At 36.6% G+C, this 26,188-nt stretch overlaps 2 long non-coding RNA genes across 4 annotated transcripts; both read left to right on the top strand.

The window, feature by feature from the left end:
* Positions 1–2,356: 2,356 nt before the first annotated feature.
* Positions 2,357–4,548, top strand: LOC131230291 (uncharacterized). Its single transcript, XR_009163973.1, has 3 exons — positions 2,357–2,666; positions 4,112–4,198; positions 4,456–4,548. It is a non-coding gene; the product is annotated as an uncharacterized LOC131230291 (long non-coding RNA).
* A 7,064-nt stretch (positions 4,549–11,612) lies between these two features.
* LOC131237462 (uncharacterized) lies at positions 11,613–25,711 on the top strand. 3 transcript variants are annotated; one of them, XR_009167256.1, is made up of 10 exons: positions 11,613–12,042; positions 12,978–13,094; positions 13,249–13,335; positions 21,973–22,062; positions 22,593–22,661; positions 22,744–22,815; positions 23,054–23,220; positions 23,313–23,393; positions 24,744–25,043; positions 25,116–25,711. It is a non-coding gene; the product is annotated as an uncharacterized LOC131237462 (long non-coding RNA). The 3 variants fall into 3 exon arrangements; XR_009167255.1 differs by lacking the exon at positions 11,613–12,042 and adding an exon at positions 22,141–22,213 and having other exon boundaries at positions 12,070–13,094; XR_009167254.1 differs by lacking the exon at positions 11,613–12,042 and having other exon boundaries at positions 12,073–13,094.
* The last annotated feature ends 477 nt before the right edge of the window (positions 25,712–26,188 follow it).

Here is a 26,188-nt window from a genome sequence, read left to right as displayed (position 1 = left end):
TCTATTCCATTCATCCATTTTTAAAGATCACTTTAGAGCTTGATACCAAAAATGAGGAGAATATAAATCTCAGTGGACCACACCACAGGAAAACAATAGTGATTGGATATCCACCATTAAAATTCTCCTAAGGCCCAATGTACTGTTTATTTAACATCCAATCTGTTGATTAGGTCATATAGACCCAAATGAATGGAAAAAAAAAAAAAAGAAAAAGAAAAAGAAAAAAAGATCAGCTTGATCCAAAACTTTTATGGCCCCAAAAAGTTTTGAATGGTCAACGTTCATTCAACACTGTTTTCCTGTAATGTGGTCCACTTGAGATTGGGATATACCTCATTTTTGGTCTCATACCATAAAATAATCTAGAAACATAGATGGACGGCATGGATGAACATATACATCATGGTGGGGCCCACATAGCACTGACCACCAACCATTGGCTGGCGGCAGGGGAGTAGCCAATTCGTTCCCGCCAATGCGGGTGGGATAATGACAGGTTTCTATGCAAGGATTCTATGGGGGCCAACTTAAATGTTTGTGAGAAATCCAACCTCTCTATCTGTTTTTTAAGCTCATTTTATGACGTGAGACCAAAAATGAGGAGGATCCAAAACTCAAATGGGCCACACGAGAGGAAACAGTGGAGATTTAGTGACCACCATTGAAACATTTATATGGCCATAAAAGTTTTGTAACAATCTAATTTTTAGGTGTTTTCACTTTATCTGAGTGAAAACGACCTTATAAACGGTTTAGATGGCACATAAACAGCAAGGTAGAGCATAGGAAGGTTTCAACGATGGGCATTCCTTTCCCCAATGTTTCATCTCCTATGGACACCTTGAGTTTTGGATCCTCCTCATTTTTGGGAGCATGTCTTAAAATGATGTCGAAAAATAGGTGGGCGGGTTTGATTTCTCACAAACATCACAATAGACCCCACCCAGAATCCTTGCGCAGGAACTTCATGCGAAAGGAGGAAATCCGCGTCCTAGGCTGAGTAGCGAGACTAGCTGCTGAAGTGACGTCACCAAGTTATGTGGGCCCTATCATGATGTATGTTTTATAACCACGCCATCCATCCATTTGAAAAGATAATTTTAGATAAATGTCCAAAGAATGAGTCAAATCCAAATTTCCAGTGGACCTTACTAGAGAAAACAGTGGGGAGAGTGATGCCCACCATTAAAAACTTAAATACGCCACAAAAGTTTTTGATCAAGCTGATATTTTCTTTTTCCCTTCCTTCATGTCAGTGTTAACTTGTAAACACGTTGGATTTCAAATAAAAATCATGGTGAGCCTTAGGAAGGTTTCAACTGTAGGCATTAATCTCCCCACTTTTTTTTTGTGGTGGGGTCAAATATATATTTGGATTTGCCTCAATCTTTAACCCATGCCCTAAATTTATATCTCCAAATAGATGAATGGTGTAGATAAAGCCCATACATCATAGTGGGGCTCACATATATTATAGTGGGCCTACGGAACTTGGTGATGTCACTTCAGTAGCAAATCTCGCCATTGTCTCACTAGTTATGTGTGTCTTATTTGAATGTTTTGTTGCTACTGGTGCTCAAGCCTACACGACACATGGTGACAATCTTCCCGCTAAGAGGAATTAAGGCCCTATGAATAATGATACCCACTGTAAATTCACACTTCACTGTTAACAAACTGGTTATTTCAAATACAGTACTTAATATTTAGACTTCAGCCATAATTATCAAACAAGTTTTTTATCTTCAGATTTCAGATTCAGTCGACTTCATGTTCAACAAACGGGCCTTAAATTAGATAATCTAGATCTCGCGAATTCACTGGCACCGTTACCGCTGAGTTACGCTGCTCAAGTGATGTCACCACATTCCATGAGCCCTGCCGTACATGTTGTATCTACACTGTCCATCCATTTGGGTAGATCATTTTAGGGCATGAGTTAGAGACAAAGCTAAAGTGGATTCCACAGAAAAATAAGTGGGGACTGAATGCCTACCATTAAAAATTTTTTGTGGACTGCAAAAGTTTTTGATCAAGCTGATATTTGTATTTGTGTTTTCCTCTCATCCATGTCTTAGTTAATTTGTGATCATATTAGATCTCAAATAAACATGACAGCGGCCCTAGTAAGGTTTCAACGGTGGGAGTCACTGTCCCCACTGCTTTCTGTGGTGGGGTCCACTCGAGATTTGGGTCTACCTCATTCTTTGACTCAGGCCCTAAATGATCTCTCCAAATGGATGGACGGTGTGGATACAACACATACATCACGGTGGGAACCACAGAACCGGTTGACATCATTTCAGTAGCCGCTACTGAACTCGTCAGTAGCTAATTCGTGCCAACAGGAAACCTCAAAATCCTTTTCTTTTCCAAACACTTCGTCTCAAAACGAGACCGCAAACCCTCGAAACCGTCATTTTGCAGATATGCTCTCTCTCTCTCTCTCTCTCTCTCTCTCTCTCAACCCTCGTCTCAAATCTGGCCATGATCTTCTCAGTCGAGCATCTCGTCAATCGGCAGGTGAAATCCATCACAACTCATCTCCAAATCGTCGGTCACGGGCCTGATTTCTATGCCGGCTGTAGTAGCAAGAAGCAACACTCTGGTCTTGGGCAGCATGATTTGGATGTACCTACGTGGGTCACTGCCAAGCTGGAGCGGTATTCTTCTCTTCCTCTTCTCTGTCTTCTTCTTCTTCCTCCTTAGAACAATTATTATGCTCTTGAAGATTTACAACTTCTTTGGTTGACATCACCCTTCCTTTGTATAATTCAATGGGTTTCTTTATTTTTCTGTAATTGGTAGATAACCCATGAAGAATCTGATTATCAGTGACAGTGGTTTGGTTACATTCTGGAAATCGATATTTATTTGAAATTGGCATAAAACCATTTTTATTTTTTATTTTCTTCAAAATTGAAGTCGTTAAAAGTTTCAAGACACTGCTTTGATGGTGTTCGATGAAATGCAAATTAGAGATGAGACTTTCGAATATTCAGGTTGCTCTAATGATAATGGATAAAATGTGGATGATTGACAATTGTACATTTGCAAGGCATGAAAATGCAGCAGTTCTGTTTGCCTATTTTCATAAAGTTTCTAGCTATTGAAAAAAATGAAGCAGCTTCTTTTGATGTGTTTAATTCTCTCCCAAACAATGAATAAGCTTTGATTTCGTCCATCTAGTTTTAGCAGTTTCAGTCCCTACTTCACATTCCATTGATCAAAGCAACTGCTGGACAATCCTATAGTGTGAAATCCATCTTGTGTCATGCCTAGAAAGAATGAAAGTGGTACCAGCTGATTAATAAAGTAGCCTTTGAAACAGATTACATGCTGTTTATAAATGCAAAGCTCAAGACTGCATGGATCAGATTCAGGTGTTTGCCTACACAGTTTGATTTTATCCAATTTCAGTCTTTTTCACTGCCTAATTTAGATTAGAAGTTTGGTTCAACAGAAAACAACACTTACATGGACTAGAGGGACGTTTGTATGCATGGATTTCAAAGGGAAACTTCATATCCCTGGATCTTTATATCTTGGACATGGATTGGTATTTAGATGCATGTAGAGGGCTCCATGGATGTGGAGATTTTGTGCTTGGGTGACATCCCTTGTAAGTTCTTTTTCCTAAAATCCATGCCAAATGCAAGTCATGTATTTGAGCATGCTCTCCTAGTGCATGGGCTGTGTATAGCTGATTTGCATTTTTTGGGTGTGCAGAAGAGTAGGTGGACCACATATTCCTACCTACCACATGGACACTGGAATATTTAACTTTTATAAAATTCCATCAATTGAAATCCTCCATCTTAATTAGTGACGATGACTGCCAAATTGGGGAAATCTTTCCTAGATGTGGATGCCTTTGTCTTAAGTGGAGTTTGGAGTTTTTTACTCGTCAAAATGACTCTTGGGTGACTTGACCCATCTGTGTTTTTGGTGGGGTCAATGAACATATTTTCAAGGGCATAAAAGTTCATCAAGTTTTACTCTTTTTTTTTTTTTTTTTTTAATTTTTAATTTTTTGTTTATCTTTTAGTAACATTTCGAGGTAATATTGGAAATGGAGATTGGGGTGCTCTTGTTTATGATTTGACAGAAATGGATATTGTAAGGCGCGGAACTAATATCCGTCGTGTGACCATGGTAGACTGTTCTTTTATGTCAGTTAATAATGACTTTAGAGGTGAGGGTGTATTCTCTCACATGTTGACTTTAAGTCGTGCCTGGCGATCAAGTTGGAAAAATGACTCAGGAATTGGCAGAGAAGGGAAGAAGATCCAGACAACCACTACAGGGCTGGATTCTTGTTGTTCAATTCCTGTGTTACAATGACCATCTTGATGCAGGTTCTGTGTATCTTTTGCTTGTCTTTTTTTATTTCGTATTTATGTGTAGCATAGGAGTTTTTCTAAAGCAAAGGTCTTTGCTTTCTTGGAACAGGAGGTGGTGGAATTCTAGAGAGGCTCTGGAGTTATATTTGAGTGTTGAAAATGTGGCAAACCCGTTTGTTTATTGTATATTCAGTATTATTTTTCTTTTTTAAAAAAATTTCATGGATATTTTAGTTTTGTTGTAGGTGAATCTGATATATTCACAAACATTCTTTTTTAAAAAAAATAATAATAATTTTATTTTTATTTGGGTGTAGATGGCAGTTCAAGGTTTCACTCAAAAGATTGTGGACTTGATGAAGAGTGAAAGGCTCCTGTTTCACACCTTATGGCCTTTCACACTGCTTATCTTTAAGTCTCTTTTTTTCCCCATTCCGAGTGAACTTATTTTTCTATCCCACCAACTTGTTCATTCTCTTAATACATCTCTTTAACTCTTTTTGAGTTGTTTTGGTTTGGGCAGAAGTGCATGTACTGGAACTACTCTGCAATTCATAGATTCATGTCCAGTATTTTGTCAGATTATGATTTTGTTTGGTCTGTTGTTGAGTTGTTATTAGTTCTGAAATGTTACTTCGACATATTTTAGACAGAAATTTTGTGTTTCGCTAAGATCTTCCTTTAGTGCTACTTTGATGCACAAATATAATTTTTTGGACCTTGAACTCCTTTTCCTCACTGATCAACTAAATTCATTTCCATTTCCATTTCCACAATCTTCCTTGAAAAAGGGCATTTCCATTTTCTGTTTTAAAAATGTTGCATGGATATTTCTACATTTTTGAGAGTCAGCTCTCAGATGCTGCTTGTGGTAACTGCTTTATTATGGGAAGGATGAGAGAGACTGTTGAATGACATTGAGACATGAAAGCATGATCTGGCAAACTAGATTGTTTTGATTGTTTTCTAACACAAGTTATTGCATTAAATATAAGTGATGGCAAATGTGGAAAGTCCGATCATACTTCATAAATGAGGGTATTATACAACGGTGAGTGTTTGTACAACATTGTCTGGTTGTTTAGTTTGTAAGAGTGATCCAAACTGCTGATATGATGGGCATCGACCTAGGATGCTCCATGCACAGGAAGATCCTAGCTGTTGCATATTTGTCTTTTTCTTAATTAGCTATTTCTTGGGCCAAGTATTGAATGATTAGGATCTTTCCATCTGGGATTTATGTCTGAAATCAGTGACTTTTCTTTATGATAAGTAACAAAAACTTTGTTGAAATTAAAAAACTCAAGCACTGATACATAATCATCAGTGGACTTCTGCTCCGTCTAATACATTATCTCTGCAGGAGCGTAAAGTTCCCGTCATATCTCTCTTATCAACTGAAATGATAACTTTGATGTCTTATATGGTTGCTATTTGTGTCAAGAGTGGCAAATGGAACAAACATTCAGTGTGCTTCCATTTTCTCACATTTTCCATCCCAAATTGCAAGTGATGTATGTAGAGTCCTGAACATATCTTAGTTGCAATTTGGCACCAGTTGCATGTTGATCTTGGAAATAAGAACTTCCAAGAATGGCCTAAAGTTCATTTGCATTTTTTATGTTTTTTTCTTGCATGTAAATATGAAAATATTTAGTAACTAGCAGATATTGTTCGATTTGCATTTTTTTTTTTCCTTCGATCAATCGAACATATGGCCCTAAATTTGAAGGAGCAGACCGCTGTTTTCATTTGCGTCAAAACCTCAAATTTGTCGTATTCAACTCACTCTTTCCACTTTGACAGTTACTGTTCTTTTATAATGTCTGTTACAGCTTACTGATAGCTGATGGTAATCAAGGCTTTGCATGCCAAGTTGGTGCATTTTACGCCATTAAAATTTTCAATCTCTAGTCACACAAATCACCTTTACATGTTGTTAACATTAAGATGAGTTCCGTGAACTGTTCATCCAAACACTACAACTAGATTTGCATGGCACTTCAGGGTTGTCCACCTACCAGCATGTCATAGTACATTTTAACTAAGATCTGTTTCCCTGTAACTAAGACTTTTCTTTTCCTATTATTAAAATAATCTTGTGTGTGTGTACTTGTAGTTCAATAATGGATGTTGTTACTTGCTTGATTGGGTTGCACTATGGACATGTCATTGTACATTTTAAGGTGAAAAATTAGATTGCTACTGGTCAAATAACTATTGTCACTCTTAAGGCCTTATATATATATATATATATAAAATTTAAAAGCTTTCTCGTGGCTTATAATGTAGAATCACTGTTAAGGCCTCTACAGTTTAACTTATACATGTCTCATTGCCGGTGTAGCTGGCATTCTTCTTACATGAACTTATCTGTTGGTCAGATATCCTACTCTTCTCTCTACTCTTTTCATGGGAACCTTGCATTTTATTTTTTTATGCCAAATATATTGATCCCTCACATAACACATCTCACCTTTGTTATTTCCACCATTCTTATTTTTATATATTGGTAGGGACAGGCAAAGGAATCCGTGTCTCGAACAGGGAAATTGAAATTCTTCTAGAGGAAAAATAAAAATGGTCATTGACAAATAGGTGTTTGGGCTATATTCGAAAGGTTTGGATGCCTCTTATTTTTTCAATTATTCATACCAAAGAATGTAAGAGTAGACATCATTCATATTTTTTAATTTTATTTTTATTTTTTAACACTACAAACAGGTGCTTCTAAATGCCAAGTCTCTTGTCGATGTAAGAGACAAGTAGAGTAAGTCAAGAACTATTATTATCGCTAGCGACCAGCATTGGCATTTGTTTCTGGATGAAAAGCCCATGAGGTAATTAACTTGATTTCTTTCTTCTTTATTTCTTTTTCATTTTTTTGAAGGTAAGATAGGGCCTTTTTGGTAGCCAGTTAAAATCGAATGCCTTTTTAGTAGCCACTTAAAAATGAGTTTATCTCATTTTATTTAATCATAATTATGTATTAGGGCGTGTTTGGTTGCACAAATATCATGATTTTTCATTATTAATCAATTTGTTTTGGCCACACTGTACAGAAGAAATGCATGGCTGGAAAAAAATTCATTTTGTTTTTGTATATTGTGGCCCACCCAACTGAATGTTTTGTTTTTCTAGAGAAATTTTTAGTGTGATGGAATCAAACTTTGAAGTATTTTATGGAAGTACTTTTAAATTTCTTATGAAGTAGGTATTTTAAATAGCCCATTGCCGTAGACATGAACGACTTTATAAAAGGGGTGAAGGGAACTTGTGCAATCTGCTCACAGGCTCACAAAGTTTTGGGGCATGCTGTGGGTGGTGTTGGATCAAAATTATCTTCCATTGGACAATCCAGCCATCCATTGGTAGACCTTTGCATGCACATATGGCTTGTTGGCTATAATTTCCTTTTTACCATCATTTTTTGGCTTAACACTGCTTAACACCACTAACCAGGATGTTTTGATAGATGAATTACCTATAGCGTCCCCAATCCATTGTGGGGATTTGGTATTTTCCTTGGGAGTATGAGTTCAATTGGGCATACTGATTGAAAGGATGAATCTAGGACTTGGGATTCCATCCTTCTTTTTTTTTTTTCCCCCCCTTTTTGAGTTTGAGATTTTGGTGTGTTGGTATTAGGGCTGAAAGTCGGGCGGGTTGGGTCGGGTTGGTGCTCAACCCTAACCCAACCCAAGGTTCCTATACCTCAACCCTAACCAAACCCAACCCAATCTCGGGTTGGGAATTCTCAACCCAAGCCCAACCCAAGCGGGCTCGGTTGGGTTGATCGGGTTGGTCGGGTGCATACGTGCTAATATTTTCGTTATTACATTAGTTTATTATATTTTAATGTAGGATTTATTTTTTGTATATATGATTTTATTAATTATATATGTGATTATTCATTATAAAGAACTTCATTTTATTTTTTTTCTTTAAAAAAACAAACTAATATATAGGACAACTCCTTTAAAAGTCATGTAGCATAGCATGCAATCTATTTGGGAGAGAGAAATCCGGCATATCTTGTTAGCTCGAGTACTTAGAAATGACGTGGACAAATGAGACCCGACATCACTAGTGTGCCTTTGACACAAACGATCCACACTCAATTATAATTTATAAGTAACTAATTTATTGATTGGGTTTGGGTTGGGTCGGGCAGCCCGAGACTTAAACCCGAGCCCAACCCAAGTTTTATCGGGTTGGTGTTTGTATAGCCCAAGCTTGAGATCGGACCCGATATATCCTGCCCGAGCCCAACCCAATGTCGGGTCGGTCGGGTTGAACCCGCCCAACTTTGAGCCCTAGTTGGTATGGTTTTGAAGGGAGTAGTACTGGGATTCGTTGACATTGGAAAATGAAGCTTAGCTAGTTTGCGTGACTTATATTTAAATTACAGTAACATATCTTTATGTTGGAGTTTCATGATTCACATGGAAATGCCTTTAAATTGGATTCAATGTTGTCAGGCATCTTCATTTTCCAAGACTAGTGCCTAAAAGGGTTAAACGGTATATTGTAAAATAACATTGTTTCGATTTCCTGGTTAGTGGCAGTTTTCATTTGGTTGTGAATATGAATAGTTTGCTTCATTCTAATAGGTTGATACTGAATAGAGTTTGCTATTTCGGTCTGCGGGTTCCCTTTTCTGAATTTAGGATCATGTATCTTGGTTTCGATGGATTTTTAGGAGCTAGTTTGAGAATGCCTGTATCATATACTTGAGAAATGAACTTAAACATCAATGCAAAATGCAATGTAGATTTTGGAAAACATTTACATTTTACTAGTGAGAATGTGTGCTTCTTTGAGTGTATTGATGCTGTAAAACAATTGGATGGAGATGGGTTATAAGGAAATAAGGAATTTTTTGTGGAGGTTCTCATTAGAAGACCATTTTCATGGTAAAGAAGGCAATGTTGCTACACTTCAATTTTGGCTATTTTACTATATATTTAGTTCGGTTTGCTATTCAGGCCAACCGAGTATTCAAACACCCAAAATGATATTTAGTCCAATTTCTTATTCATTCCAATGTTTTGAATTTTGTGAATGAGGTTCTTATTAAAGAATCCTGTGACTATTTTTTGGACGATTTTCAGGCGTAACAGATCGAAAAAATAGTAATGAATGTAATGTTATATTTATTATTTCAAGTTTAGCGACGGACCAAATCCGTCCCTAATTTATGAACGAGTCAGATGTATCCACCATACCATAAAACCAATTACCAGACAACTGAGGGAAGGTAGCTTTTCCTAAAAGCAGCGACGGACCATATCCGTCGCTATATTTTATAATATGGGATTTTTAATGTTTGCGACGGATAGGTCCGTCGTTTATTGGCGACAGCATTGTTTGGCAATGGATCCCATCACAAAGGTCTAGCCTTTTGCCTCAGGTAGCACTTTTCGCTTTGGATCTAGCCCTTTCTACTTTGAAATAACCGTATTCCATCCCTTTTGACTCGAAAGGATTTCCCTTCATCTCATGTGATTTAATTCTTAAGAATTTGAGTAGTTCATTTTATTATTGATGACAGCATTGTTATTTTCTTTGAATCTTGATTTGCGATATGGCATTTTCTTGAATTTATATTATGCATATGTACCTTGTGTAGTTTTTGAATCCTGAATGTGTTTTATCAAGTAGATTGTTGTTGCGTTGTTGATTCATATTAAAATTCATAATTGAATCTACGTGCATTATGATTGTGAGTGCTTGAAATTTGATTGTTTGGATTGCTTGGTTGCATTGTAATCATGGAATGCTTGCAGAGTAAATTGACTGCTTCATCATGAAATACATTGAATTTGATTTACTTGTTTCAATGGGATTATCGAGTGGAGGTTCCGTTAACTATTTGTCAAGGGAGATTTACATATTTTAGTGGGATTTCAAACAAGGGGTTTCCTTGACTACTTGTTAAGGATGATTTGAATGTTTTGGTGGGATTATCGAGCAAAGGTTCCCTTGAGTACATATCAAGATGATTTGCATGTTTCAGTGGGATTATCGAGCAAAAGTTTACATTCTCATTGAGATCATCAAGCAATGGTTCCCTTTACTGTATGTCTTACATGATTCATGCATCATAGCATCGTACACATTACATATGAATAAATTCATGCATCCTAGCATTGCATCTTGTTATGTGTCGAATCATAGCTTCCTTGCAATCATCAAGGTGGATTTGATCTTAGTGGGTTTCTAACTTACCCAGTTTGCTAACTCTTACAGGTTTACAGAATGAGAGAGAAATAGTAAAAGAAGAATATTTGAATAGCTATTTCTATTGATGACTAGCCTTTAGTGTATTTTAAATTTATAAACTTGTAATGAACTTATAGTGGAAGTCATGAGAAGAGAATTAGCAATAGTAGATTAGTTGAATTTTTTATTCATAAAGTTTCATGCCTAAGTTTTTATTATATTATGGTTTGGATGACATAATAATGGTTTGGTTTGGATGTATAATGAATTGAATGTGAATGTTGTAAATGAATATATGAAATATTAGTTTCGCACCCTAAGATGCAAGATCATGGTCACCATACTTAGATTTTGAATTTCTGGGTGTGAAACAATTGGACTTTCATTTTCATATTGATCCGACCAGACTATTGATCTTCAATTTTGGACTAATTTTACCATTCATATTTGATATCAATCCAATTACTATTCATCTTTAATGTCATTTAAATTAGACCCTTTGACTTTGATAGCTGTTGAATTATTTTGTTGATTTTCAATATCGGTCCAATCAAACCATTCATATCTTCTTCTTCTTTTTTAAAAATTTTTCCAGCACAATTGGACTATTCACTACACCAAAATCGTGGAATTGGAATGACTAGGGCTTTGGTTTAAAAACAGTTTTAAGCCGTTCCTAATTTGGAAGTATTTTAAACAGTTTTAAAATTTGTAACCCCTCGGATATGTTAACGGCCAACGTTGCTATTTCCACTGTTTTGTTGGTATGTCCCACTTGAGTTTTGGATCTTCCTAATTTTTAGGATTGTGTTCTATTATTGTATTTTAAAACAGATGGATGGAGTGGATTTGATTAAGAGCATCTCGGTGGACCCCACACAACCCCAGTGACATAGATATCTGTTTGCCCGAGCCTACTTCTCCTGTTTTCTCTCTCTCGTTGTGCCCAAAGTCGCCCAAACCCTCTCTCTCTCTCTCTCTATCTCGCTCTCCCTGTCCCTCTCCCTCTCAAATTCTCTCTCTCGTCTCCCTCTCCCACTCCCTCTCGATCTCCCTCTCCGTTTCCCGATCTTGACCCTCTCTCGATCTCCCTCTCCCTGTCTGACTCTCAATCTGCAACATCCACCAGCAGCTGAAACCCTGCCGCATCTCCGATCATCAACAACAATAGACCGTTGTTGAGCTCCCACTTGTTGCCAATCTGAACAGGTGATGGCCATCACTACATGGTATTGGATTTGTTTTTTTTTTTTTTTCTTTATTTGAGCCTAGCTAGTATTGGTTTCCTGGCACAATGTAAGTTTGTCTTCAGTGTGTAGGGATGGGGGTTTTTTGTCATGTTTTTGGCTTGGAAAATGGCATTCACAGGTGCTCGTTGGAGCATTCTCATATTAGGTCTTGGTAGCCTTTCTAGTTGTTTCGTTATGTTCTTCACTACTTGTTGGAGCACAGATCACCCATCCATTTGAAGGTGAGCATACTTGAATTTTAAATTTTAAATGTTTTTCACACATAAAGGGATTGTAAAATGTTTCATTCAACCTTGTCCTTGATGCATGGCTTCAGTGTCTAATGGATCCCTTTGTTGTTGCTTCATGTAACTTTCCACATGTATAGTTAGATTTCTGCTGAAAGCATCTTTCTGCCCCAATTGTACATTTCCAGTTCTCTTCAAATACTTTAGACAAATTATTCATGTATATGGTTCTGAAAGCATGCACTAAGCAGGAGCCAGGAGGCAGGCTCAATAATTCATAGTATTGTGTCAAAGGCAACGTAATAAATTACATGATTCAATCCTGTGTAACGGATAGAAAGAGCTTGCAATTTCTGTAAGTACTTTGCTGAGCTTGTTTTGAAACAAGTTGGAACTTTGATCAAGCATCTATAATGCTTTTTCTGTTGTCACTTTGTATGTAATCTACACATTATTGATTGTCTAGAAAGGACCTGAAGGAGTGACAATATTACATATATCAGTTAGTTTATCTTGAAAGGGCAGATATGGTTGGATTTTCATGGGACAATGGGACAATATTTTGTAGTGAACAAATCTTTTTAGAGTGTGGATTTGCATGTAGGGAGTGGGCACATTTGATATCTCCATCTAGTTTAAGATTTCATCTAAATGGTACCGAGTTATGTACGACGTAAATTTGACCGTGTTGCTAGCCATTGGAAATTAGAGCTAGTGGTTCAGTAACGCAGCCATTTGAAATTAGAGCTGGTGGTTCGGTTATTCTCAAGGGTGTGCTGTGTCATATAAATTGCTTTGACAATTATAATTATAATGTTCGTGTTAAATGCAGATCAACTTCATCCATTGGCTGGTGCAGTTGGGATAATTTGAGCTCTTTCTTATGACATAATGCTTCTTGATGCACTTTATTCTGTGATTTGTCTTAGGTTCGCAGACTTAGGATACAACAGAGAATTAAAAGTGCTGAACTTTGAATCCTTAATGAAGAGCAAGAAAACGAACTTCCTGATTTTCCAACTTTCATCCCGCGTTTGCCTCCTTTGGTAAGAGCTTTTTGCTTTTCACCTAATTTTCTTGTTAGCATTTCATAGTTTTGAGATAAGGAAGCCTTTCGTGTTTTCTTGCACAATTATCATGTTTGTTCAGTTTTATTTCATGTGATTCTTTACTAAGTTTTTAACTAGCTATTACAAGCAGACCCCAGCGAATCTTAAGATGTACTATGCAACTTGTTTCTCTCTTATTGCTGGAATCATCATCTTCGGAGGTCTTCTTGCTCCAACTGTAAGTTTATTTATTTATTCTGTTTAACAATTATATCAATGAATTATCATTGGGAAAAATTTTGTTACTTAATCATGTTCTGGCTTTATCATATCCTTTTGGGTTCATGTGATTTAGTTTCTATAATTTAACATGTCATTTCAAAGGGAATTGGGTGGACTCAGGTTTTTATTATTGTTCTGTGTATCTTATGTTATAGTTGGGATTTTAGATTTTAGATAGCCAAAAGTATGAAGAAAATATTCTTGATGCCATGACCTGGCCTGGATGATTTGATTGGGGATCTTTTCATGAACTGGCCTTTTGAGCGTGCTAACAAAATATTCCATGATGGGTTGAGTTCGTCAGAATAGGTCTTTCTGAAGGCAATAGGATGGATGTTTACTCTAAGGCTAGCGTGAATTGCAAGATGCTTGTTCCTATTTCGTTTAAGTATTTCAAAGGATCAACCTTCCCTTATGCTCCCAGGCCACCTTGTTGACTCAGCCTCTCCATTTTTTTTTTTCTACACAACCACTATATATATTTTTTTCTCCCGTAGTTCTACACATTTTTTCGTTAGTCAGTAAATGGACTCCCCAAATTGCACAGTTGGCTTGGTATATAGTTGCACTAAGTGTGGGCAAGGTAGTGCATATTTAAGTGTTAGAGTGGGAAAACATTTGTTTTAAAATAGTAGCAAGTCTAAAAGCCTAGTAAGTTGGGACATGAGTCCAAGTGTGAATCTGAAGCAAGAACAAGCTGGGGTACATGAATCTTAAACCTAAGGGCTACCATGCCTTCTACACCAATTGGTAGTCAAATCCTTATATTCTTATATAGCAAATTGAAATGTTTATATGCACATGAAGATTGAGAGATACACGTACACCCACCCATAGCATGTACTTCCTTGCAATTCTATTTGCAAAGGACATTCATAATCATAATTCCTATGCTTCTTGTTAAACAAATTAAACAAAGAGAAAACCCTTTTAGGTCATGTTGCTGGGCCACAATCGGAGGGTGGCCCACTGATTATTTAGTCTAGATTGATTTGATCATAAAAATGCTAATTATAAGTGTAAAGTTGATTATGATTCTAATGAAACACTTTTCAGCAATTGTAAACCATCCCATCCATGGCTTCAAAAGTGGATGACTATAGAAGATAAGGCCAAATCAAATATAGGTTGGATCATCCGATCAGAACAATTTTTGTATGATAGCCTAAGAAATGTGTTCCAGCCTAAATGGATAGTTCAAATCGATCAAATAGACTGTCCAAGTTTAGTGAAGCAACCATGAGTATTATAACTTGCAATGCCCTGGCTATTAAACTTATAGCACTCCTAGTTGCATTGGGACCCTAAGAAAATCCAATAGATCAATCTAGATTGTCCGTTGGGTAGGAAACAGATCTCATAGAATACCATCCATGTATCACACCAATCTGACTATCATAACAATCTGATAAAAATAGGTCCAATCAACAATTTGATCAATCCATTTGTTGGGACCATCATAGATTGCTTATGATTCTAAACTTATTATCTATAAATTTATTAATTGTTTTATATATACTCACTAACTTCCTCTTATTTTTCTGTCAGGAAAGGAAATTTCAAAAAGAATTTATAATTTATAATTTAAAAAATGCTAAATGCCTCTTTAATCAAATGAACCATATACTTGTTTTGTTTTGATATGGCTTGAATTGAAAGATGGTGCTTATTTTGTTTCAGGAATATAATCCTATTTGTTAGAAGTCTACTCCTCATGCTACATATGAGAACATGCTAAATTATGTATAATTGTGTGATTGCCTACAATCTTGCTTAATTTATATTTTTATCGCTTCATTTATATTCTTTCTTAGAAGTCCAACTTGTAACTCCTCAGAACCCGCTCTGTCGTAAGATATTATGGTGCATGACGGTTCCCAGTAGGTTAAGTTGAAAGTTATTATATAAAGTTAGTTGGATATCTTTTATTTTTATAAATGTTGTTAATAGTTAGTTGGATGGTGAATCAGGTATATTTGTGTGCCTCCCTATAGTCTTACTAAATTTATATTTTTCTCGCTTCATTTATATTCTTTTGTAGAAGTCCAACTTGTAACTCCTCAGAATCCGCTCTGCCGTAAGATATTACAGTGCATGATGGTTCGCAGTAAGTTAAGTTACAAGTTGTTATATAAAGTTGGTTAGATATCTTTTATTTTTATAAATGTTGTTAATAGTTAGTCGGATGATGAATCAGGTATAATTGTGTGCCTGCCTATAGTCTTGCTTAATTTATATCTTTATCACATCATTTATATTCTATTGTAGAAGTCCAACTTGTAACTCGTCAGAACCTGCTCTGCCATAAGATATTATGATGCATGAAGATTTCTAGTAGGTTAAGTTGCAAGTTGTTATATAAAGTTGGTTGGATATCGAGTTGTTATCATACTTGCGATTGAGAATGGAAATAAAAAACTTGTTTTATTTTACTAAAGCATGCATCTAAAATTTATTTATTCACTTTAAACACATTTAATCAGTAGGGTCCAACCATCATCTTAACATCTAGTCACTTTTAATATATTTACTTTGATTTTACTCGTGGAAACACTTAAAAGCATTTTTTAATCAAGAGTTGACTTGATTATCTCATTTATTGCAGAATGTCGTCATTAAGTAACAAAGCATGGATGGACAAATATAGGTTAAGTCTAGAATATTTGGATGGATCACTTGTGCATTTTATTGAGTTTACAAAGAACAATGGTAGTGGATTTGATCATTATTCATGTCTGTGTGTGAAATGTAAAAATGGGAGTGGGATGTTCACTCTTGGAGAGATCCATGAGTATTTTCTCATTAACGGCATTGATAAGTCATACACATATTGGATTTTTCACGGTGAAAGTCTTGTGAAAAGTAACGAGAAACCATCATTATTGACGTTTGATGATCAATCCAATGATGAGTGTCCTAGAATGAAGGGACATGTTAATGATGCATTTAGAAAAATTGGAGAACATGCTGATACTCTTATGGATGATCTTAGAAGAAATGAAGATTGTTATGAAGACCTTGATGCAGAAAGATATAATGCTTTATTCAATGATGTAAGACAATCTTTGTACTCTTCTTGCCCTAGAGAACTCACAAAATTATCGGTTACTGTTAAGTTGTATAGTTTAAAGGCACGTAATGGTTGGTCGGATAACAACTTTAATAATCTTCTTCAATTGATTAAGAAGTTATTACCAGTAGGAAACATGTTGCCAGGGAGCATGTATCAAGGTAAAAAGATTATCAATTCATTAGGAATGACTTATGAGACTATACATGCATGTTCCAATGATTGTATTCTTTATTGAAAAGAGTATAAAGGTAGACAAAATTGTCCAACATGCCATACACCAAGATGGAGATCAAATTAGTTGGCAAAAAAAAGGTGTTAGAGTTCCATCGAAGGTTTTGAGATATTTTCCTTTGGTACCAAGGCTACAAAGGCTATATAGGTGTGCATTCAATGTTAAATATAATTTTAATATTATCCCATATACATTTTGTTAAGAAAATTAATAAGTAATATATATATATATATATATGCACACACACACACACACACTTTATTTTGTAGTGTGCATTCTTAATCGAAAGAATATAGTGGTGTTATACGGCATCCATTTGATTCATCAAGTTCGATGATAATAAATACCAAGTGACCAAGTTTTGCTGAAAATGTCGTAATGTGCGTTTAGGGCTTGCAACTAATGGATTAAACCTATTTGTACATCTTAGTAGTGTCTACAGTTTTTGACTTATCATTATAGTGCCATATAATCTCCTCCATTCGATTTGTATGAGAAGAGAATTTTCAATGTTAATAGTATTGATATCAGGTCCGAAAGGACTGAGTAAGGACATTGGTATCTACCTATAATTGTTCATTGACGAGTTGAAGAATTTGTGGCTTAATGGAGTGTCAAGGATGTGTTACACATGCGAGTTTATCAGGATGTGTTACACATGCACAATATGCTTGCCCTGTTTGTGCCGAGGGAACCGTTGCTGAATGGCTTAAGAGTGGTAAGAAGTATTCCTATCAAGGCCATTGAAGATTTCTTCCTATTAATCATGTTTTTATGACCCAAAAAACAACATTCAATAATAAAGTAGAAGAATGAAGACCTTCTCCTCAGTTAAGTGGTTTAGAGGTTGAAGCGAAGGTAATTGGTATTTAGATGGATATCGGTAAATCGAAGGGGAAGAAACAAAAAAGTTATGGTGATGATTCGACTGAGAATATAACTACTTGGTACAAAAGATCGATCCTATTCGACCTGCTATATTGGAAGTTGATTTCCCTAACTTGTTACTTTCATATACATGTATGTCAGTGAATAAAAACTTAACATTCCATCGTAATTGTGTTTTGCTAGGAGTTTTCAGTTCGTCATAACTTGGATGTAATGCATGTCATAAAGAATGTTGGTGACCATCTTCTGTTGACGATTCTAGAAGTTAAAGATAAAACTAAGGATGATACAAGTGCACGCGAATATCTAAAAAGAATGAACATAATAAAAGAATTATGGCTACAAGAAGCGGATGATAAAACTATTAAACCAAAGGCACCGTTTACTTTAAGTTACGAGGAGAAAGAATTGTTTTGTCAAACATTGCACGACTTAAAAGTTCCAACATGGTATAATTCTATATTTAAACATCTTGTAAACTTACAAACTCTCGAGATAAAGGGACTAAATTTGCATGATTATCACGTCATTATGTGTCACTTACTACCTATGTTGCCACAGCATGCTTTCTTAGAGCATAAGACGTTGCGAACTACTATTCAACACATCTGTTACTTCTTTAATGTCCTGTGCTTGAAGACAATTAGTGTAGATAATATCATTGCTGTCAAACAACATGTTGTTGTGGCAATGTGTGTTTTGGAGAAGGTTTTTCCTTCTTCATTCTTTGTTATTAGCGTTCACCTTATGGTATATCTAGCTGATAAAGCATTAGCTTGTGGTCCAATTAGATTTCGGTGGATGTATCCTTTTAAACGGTAAATATCTAAACTTGATGTAATTCTTTTAGAATTCATCATTGTCATATATTGATAATATATTATTAATTGGATGCCTCCATCAGGTTAATGAAAATTTATAAATGATATGTAAAGAATACAACATATCTTGAAGGGTGTATTGTAGAGTGGTACATTGTAGAAGAATCTATTTTGCTTTGTATGGAGTACATGCCAAATGGTGAGAGAGGAAGTGATGTAGAGCGGGTTATGGACACTTTCATGTCCAAGATGGACCAGAGAAGGCCTGATCGGAGGCAGAAGTCATCAAGACTGTTAGAACCTTAAAACAGGCATATCTCGCAAATCGGAATGAGTTACTCGACATACCATGTATGATTTTGGGGTAGAACGAGCTACTTTAACCAACCAAACCGGCACGGCTTGGTTACCCATGCCGAATTTGCGAGATTCCATCAAATCGATGGTCGAATTCCATGTTTATTTCCGTTTTTACTATTTTTATTAAGTTTTAGTTTGATTATAACTCTTCATCCGTTGGGCTTTAGGAGTTCTGTCCAACATGAAAAGTGTTTAGAAAAATTAGGAGAATAACATGGTTAAGCCACATAGGACACTATAAATAGAAATTTACTATTTATAGTAAGTTACGAATTTTAGGGAGTTTTAGTTATAGTTTAATTCCCAAACTTCTTCCAAGTTTTGGTATTCCTATTTAAAGGGTTGTAGACTTGTTTATTAAGGATCAACAAGTTTCTTTCATATATTTTAAAATTATTTCTATTTCTTTCCTTGTGGATTCGAGAAGTCTTTATGAGGAGTCCAGAGAAGATCAGTGGATTCGGAGTAGTTATCCTTGAGGAAGACGGTGATCGACCTCATCACGTTCATCCCTGTGTCAATTGATATCAAAACGAGGACTTCCCTCGGGCCGATGGCAAACAACGAAGGTATGAACAAAAATCCTATGGACGGTGATTCAGGGATTCGTTATTTTTCGGAAAGAATGAAAGCTTTACACCGCGAGAGTCAGTTGACCATGCAAGGGCTGCAAACAACTCTCAACCGTATTATGGATGCGCTAATTCCGCCTCGATGTCAAAGTGATGCTCAACCGCCCGTGGTAGCTATACGATACAACCCTGATTTCTGCAAAGCACCATCAGATGATGGTAAATCACAGGCCACCACTTTTATCGTGAGGAAGCCGTTATACATGCCAAAGGTAGAAATAGAATTACAGCGAGACAACATCTTTCGAACGAGGTGCACTCTAAACCGAAAAGTCTGTAATGTAATCATCGATGTTAGGAGCAGTGAGAATCTTGTATCGAAAATAATGGTGGAAAAGCTGCAACTGAAAACAGAAAAGCATTCATCTATGTACACGATTCGATGGATCAAGGAGGTCAACAAAACATAGGTAACCGAATAATGCACAGTCTCATTTTCAATTGGTAAAAATTATAAGGATCGAGTACTTTGTGACGTAGTTGACATGGAAGTTTGTCATATGTTAATTGGTCAACTATGACAAAATAATATTGATGCTATTGCTACGCATAGAGGTCGGGATAACGCATTTATATTTACTAAAGATGGTAGAAAGATTGGCCTCATCCCTATGGGAACGGAGAACCAACCCAAGACTTCTAAAGTTGAGGAACAGTCTCTCATAATTGAATAGGCTTTTGTTAAACAATCTGAGGAAACAAGAGATATATATGCATTAGTTGAAAAGAAAGAATATATGGAGCCTGTGAACATCCCAGGGGATTTGAAACCAGTGTTGTAGGAGTTCAAGGCGATTGTGCTCAATGAACTCCCTAATAAATTGCCTCTCATACGAGATATACAAAACCACATTGATCTTGTCACAGGGATAAGTCTGCCTAATTGCCCACATTATCCGAAGGAATGTGAGATCTTCAAGGCAGCAGTGAATGAATTGATCCATACTAGCCAAGTCAAGGAGAGCATGAGTACATGTATTGTGTCAACTCAAGAGCCTAATGTCAAGTACAAGAAAAGGGCTAATAAACATCGGTGTCAGAAGTTATATAAGAATCATGAGCTAATTAGTCCCTTGAGTAACTTGAGGACGAGTTTTTTTCAAGTTGAGGGGTCTGATGTAGGACGTGGCACAGATACATTCCTAGCATGGTTAGACCAAAAGAAGGTGGACCATAAATTAATCATAACTTTTGATCCAAGTATCATTACGACGCACCCGACCGAGTATCAAAAACCGAAGCAGCATGAGAACTCGAGGACGAGTTCTTTTGAAGTGGAGGGGACTGATGTAGAGCAGGTCGCAGACACTTTCATGTCCAAGATGGACTAGAGAAGGCTCGATCGGAGGTATAAGTCATCAAGATTGTCAGAACCTTAAAATAGGCATATCTCGCGAATAGGAATGAGTTACTCGACGTACCATATATGATATATGATTTTGGGGTAGGACGAGCTACTTTTGCCAACCAACCCGGTATGGCCTGGTTACCCATGCTGAATTTGTGAGATTTCATCAGATCGACGGTCGAATTCCATGTTTATTTCCGTTTTTACTATTTTTATTAAGTTTTAGTTTGAATATAACTCTTCATCTATTGGGCTTTAGGAGTTCTGGCCAACATGAAAAGTGTTTAGAAAAATTAGGAGAATAACATGGTTAAGCCACATAGGACACTTACTATAAATAGAAATTTACTATTTATAGTAAGTTATGAATTTTAGGGAGTTTTAGTTATAGTTTAATTCCTAAACTTCTTCCAAGTTTTAGTATTCCTATTTAAAAGGTTGTAGACTCGTTTATTAAGGATCAACAAGTTTCTTTCATATATTTTAAAATTATTTCTATTTCTTTTCCTCGTGGATTCGAGAAGTCTCTGTGAGGAGTCCAAAGAAGCTCCGTGGATTTAGAGTAGTTATCATTGAGGAAGACGGTGATCGACCTTATCACGTTCATCCTTGCGTCAGGAAGTCACAAGCATACGTGTCAAAGGTTCCTGTACGAGGATGGTGTGTGCGATGAAGAGCCTTTAGAGAACGGCAAGAATATATACTTAACTAACATACAACATCAACAAGTACGTAGGCCGAATTGCCCCAGCCAGATAGATATCATTCGACTTTAGGCGAAGTTGGAATTGGGTCATTTGTTGCATGACATCGTTATTTACTGAGTTCACCGATTAGGGTCTATTGTCTAACACTTTTTTGGACAATTCACATTTTTGGATTAGGTCTTTATCTGATCTTGACTATATTGATAGATTTTTTACATATCTTTTGTGGGTTTTCTTTTGTTCTTGTGCTCTCAGGTAGAGTCAGCCAACTAAATGATTACATCATAAAGCCATCAGACAATGAGACTTTGGTCTAGCATTTTGGTTTTTTTTTTTTTTTTTTTTTTTTTGTAGATGAAGAGTTTGAAGCTGATTTCTATCATTTTGCATAGTTACATTATAACAATTATTTTTGCTGTTTTTTGGTCTGTGTTTCTATTGTTTTCTCCTTCTTGACATGCAGGATTGTGGAAAGTACTGTATTTGGTATCATTATTTGGGAAATATTAATAATGTTGCTATGATTTTTCAGATGTTTATATCGATGTCCCAGATATCATAGATATTAGTCACATGCGCAGCAAGGGTTTGCAGCAAGGGGAAGAGCTACTACCAGAAGTAGGTCAGTGTCACTGACTAGGCCACTCTTAACTTGCCCTTTCAGTTAGTGCTCATTGTCAAAACGATCTGGGTTTATCAGGTTGGTGAATCAGGATTTTACAAAAAGCATCGAAAATGCGCCAGCAAATCTGGATTTTTCAGAATGCAAGCAGGTAACTGCTGGCCATTTGAGTTTGTAACAGGACAAATCAGGTAGAATCAAATAGAATGTTAGGATGAATAGCGATCAAATAGAATCAATTGCACGGGCTTTGATTCTCAAGCCCTGACGCTAGTGCTACTGTTGTTTCTTTTTATTCCTCTTGATCTAGCTTGTATGCATGCATGCATGTGTATGCATGTGTTGCATGTATAAATATAGAATATGCACACCCATACAGTCTGTAGATAGATAATGATCAAATAGAATCAATTGCACGGGCTTTGATTCTCAAGCCCTGATGCTAGTTCTACTGTTGTTTCTTTTTATTCCTCCTTTTCTTTTATTTATTTATTTTTCATGCTTATGGACTATTGATGGATGTAATGCAGGTTTTCAAGTACAGAAAACACTGTAGAGTTTGTGACAAATGTGTCGATGGCTTCGATCATCATTGCAGGGTAGAATCTCTTGATTTGCATGGAGTCTTCCTAGTCCTTTTAGGGAGCATGTTCAGATGCCTTCTTCATGTTGGTTTTGTAGTGGCTCAACAACTGTATAGGAAGAAAAAACTACAGATGGTTTTTCACACTCATGGTTTCTGCCCTACTATTGGTAAATATCAACCTCCTTCTTTACACTTGTTTGGTTTAGACTCTAGAGTGTCATGATCCATTGTCCTAAATCACCACTCTCTCCTTCATCCCCATGTGGTGTATGGCACCATCACTTCGACCTTGAGCAACACCTCCCCTATTGAAGTGGATTTTGTTCTGCATCTGCAAGTCCAGCTGTTAAGAGATGCAGTAAGCTTTGATTTCAGGTCCTTTTCATTTTGGTTGATTATAGACAGGTGTTCGTGGTTTGTGCACCTTGGTCTTGAGGTTGCTCCTTATTCTACTGTGGTCCATGGGCATCCTTGTATTGATATAATGTTTCCTTGAGCGGAAGCAGTTTGCTGCAGAGATCGTATCGAAGCTGGGGAGAAGTTTCTCTTTGGTGCCCTTTGTTGTTGTTGTGGTGAGTTTTCAATTTTCCATTCATCTCCTCCACTTTGACTCAATTATCGCTGTCATCTTGCACTAACAGGATGGAACTTTACCTTTTCACAGGCTTCTTGCACCGTCTTGGCAATGATTGCTACTCTACCACTTGCCCTGCTCTTTTTCTTCCATTTTCTTCTCATAAAGAAGGTAAAATTTGAAATTATTTGTGACTTTGAACATATTGTGTGGATTTATGGAAGTCTCTTTGATGCTACAGTGCTATGGTTGAGCTGAACTACCATCAGATTACTGAATTATATATCACTCGTCATTGCCAAGCTGACCTGTTTTTAAAGCCATGCCCTAGGCGATTTTTTCCTGTGTTTCAATTTTCATTTGCTTCAATGTTTCTAGTACTTTTTATACTATTGCTATTCAAAATTTTTACTACTTTTTATTTTTTTGTTTTTTTTGAAATACAACCAGGAGCAATTTCTGGCCCCTAAGCAGAATCCTCTCCCCAAAGTAAGAGCCAAACTTAACGGAAGAGGAGGAAGAGGATGAATCGAGAGCCACCCTAAGACACCATGTGCAACCCACATTTATTTACATCTAATATACCCCATCCCCAATTAACTAAGAATATGCAGTCTCTTGCCTCTCTAGGCAACTCCTCTATTATTAAGAATGTAATCTTTCTTTCCCTTGAGCTACCCAATTTCGCTAGCTTATCTGCCAATGGATTGCTTTCGTAGCAAATTTGTGACAACTTGAAGTTTAGGGATAGGAGCTTTTTCCTTGATTCCACCCACCAATACCAAATCAACCATGAGGGAGAGACAGAATAGCCAAAGCTGGATACAGCACATAGAATTGTTTTCTATTTTCACGTTTACCAATCCTCTCTCCACAGTAGTAACTAAAAGCAAAACAGATGTTCCCTGTGAAGTCCCTATAACACCCAATTCCCATCTCCTGGTCTCAGGTGTCCATACAGTAGTAGAGATGCAAAACCAAAATATTATTAGAAAAATTGTACACATTACAAGTGTTAAGATCTGCCTAAATGAGGACCGTCCAAATAGTGGGCCCAGTCATGCATGGCCCTTGTTTAAAAATAACACCTATTATATTTTTATTCGCTTTCCAACACCTAGTGTTGACCACTATCAGCCGTTGCTTTGAAGACCAATGATATGATGCCTGGAATCATCCAATCTATTGTTCTAATTTATTGTTTGACATCCAGAGCATGGCCCATTAGATGAAAGGTTCTTATTGATGCATCAAACTGTCACCAGCAATATGAAGATCAGGATGGATTACTCCACCCTTTCTGAAAACAATGGATGGATTAAATCAAACCTGTCGACAGTCTGATTCACTGCACTCATGTGGTCCACTGATGAATGTATTGTTGTGCCAGGTTATAAGAGATAATTTGGTATCCTCTCTTTGATAAATTTATATTTATAGTGTTTTTACAGGTTTTTCTTAAATGATATGAACTGTTTCTTTTTCTTTTTTTTCCTTTCTTTTTTTGGATCTTTGATGCAGGTAGTAGAGAGCAATTGCAATTCTGCTGCTGTCCTGTATTATTCACTCAAATCTCTGACTGCTTGTGGATGGGGTTTGAAGGGCCTTCAGTAGTAATCTTCTCCCCTTCTAGATGCTTGCAGAGAGTAATTTTACTAATGGCAGTAATCCCAAAAACCATAAACTATTTTCCTCGCATATATGTGCATGTGTAAAGATTTCTTAAAAAATGGTTACCTTTTGGCAGATGATTCCTGTCTCGAAGTTGTGTATAGAATGTATTGGCTATGTTATCACATTCACACATACAGGAAAACCCAGGTACCATTTTGAAACCTATCCTTAAATCAAGGGCTACTATTTGTGAAAATGAATGACATTGTGTTTTTACAGACATTGACTCTCTGCAGCGAAGTCATGGAACTTCTACGGCCGGATGTGCAGCATCTCCTGTCCCACTTAAAGACTGATCTGAATTCCTCCACTTATGCAGCATCTCATCCAAAGCTAGTCCAAAATCCAACATGACTGGCTCGCATTTTAGGGCTCGTAGTACTTCAGCTTTTCATACATTCACTCACACCTTCCTGGACATCTAGGTGAGCACAGAGTGAAATGGCATAAATGGCTCTGTGGTGATGTAAAATTCCCACAACTAACTACAACAATCAAACTAAAATTACAGTTATTGTGTATTTTTTGTGGGCTTGTATAGAGTTTGAGAACTTTCTTAGAAAATTCCGTAGGGGAGAACTTTGCCTTAACTAGTGCAAGGCTGAATGGGAAAGAAATGATTGCAGAAGGTCTCGCAATGCATTTTGTCCCGTCTGAGGTTTGCTTCTCTTTTCATGTCAAGTATGTTTTTAGAACCATGAATTCTTAAGATGCATTTACATGTGGAGGCTAAAGAAATTCGTGAGAGATTGAAGAGGTGATTTGTATGCCAAGATAGCACTCTTGTATGATGTATGGGCCAATTGTTTGGTGGGCCTCACTTGTAATTATTTACAGATTAAAGGGATGGGTGCAACACCAGACAATGCTTGCACACATAAATGTTGATTGTTGGTTTTTTTTTTATATATATAAAACAATCCACACTACAATACCGGTAAAAGCCCAAAAAACTGCCAGCATTCCTTTTCTTGTCCCAAAAAACTTTTCCCGGCGCTAACCAAAGGTATTTATATGAACTTTTCCGGCCCCCACTTTTGCACTGAAGCTTTTGGTGGCCGCCGGTATTTCTGAATAAGCGCTGCAAAAGTCTAACCAACGCCGATAAAAGTATTCCAAAGCAGGGTTTCTAGACACTTTTAATTGTTGAAAAGCGCCGCTGAAAGTCTATGTAAGCGCCAGTAAAGTCTATACAAGCGCTGGTAAAAGTTTTCCATAGGGTTGTATAGATTTGAGAGGCCCGATTGTAGCACAAGCCAGTAAATTATTATTATTTTTATATCATTCAAATT

This window comes from Magnolia sinica, chromosome 2 (genome assembly GCF_029962835.1).
Source record: "Magnolia sinica isolate HGM2019 chromosome 2, MsV1, whole genome shotgun sequence".
Classification (NCBI taxonomy): domain Eukaryota; kingdom Viridiplantae; phylum Streptophyta; class Magnoliopsida; order Magnoliales; family Magnoliaceae; genus Magnolia; species Magnolia sinica.
The sequence above is the reverse complement of the archived record's forward strand: the minus strand, read 5'-3'. Positions and strand labels throughout refer to the sequence as shown.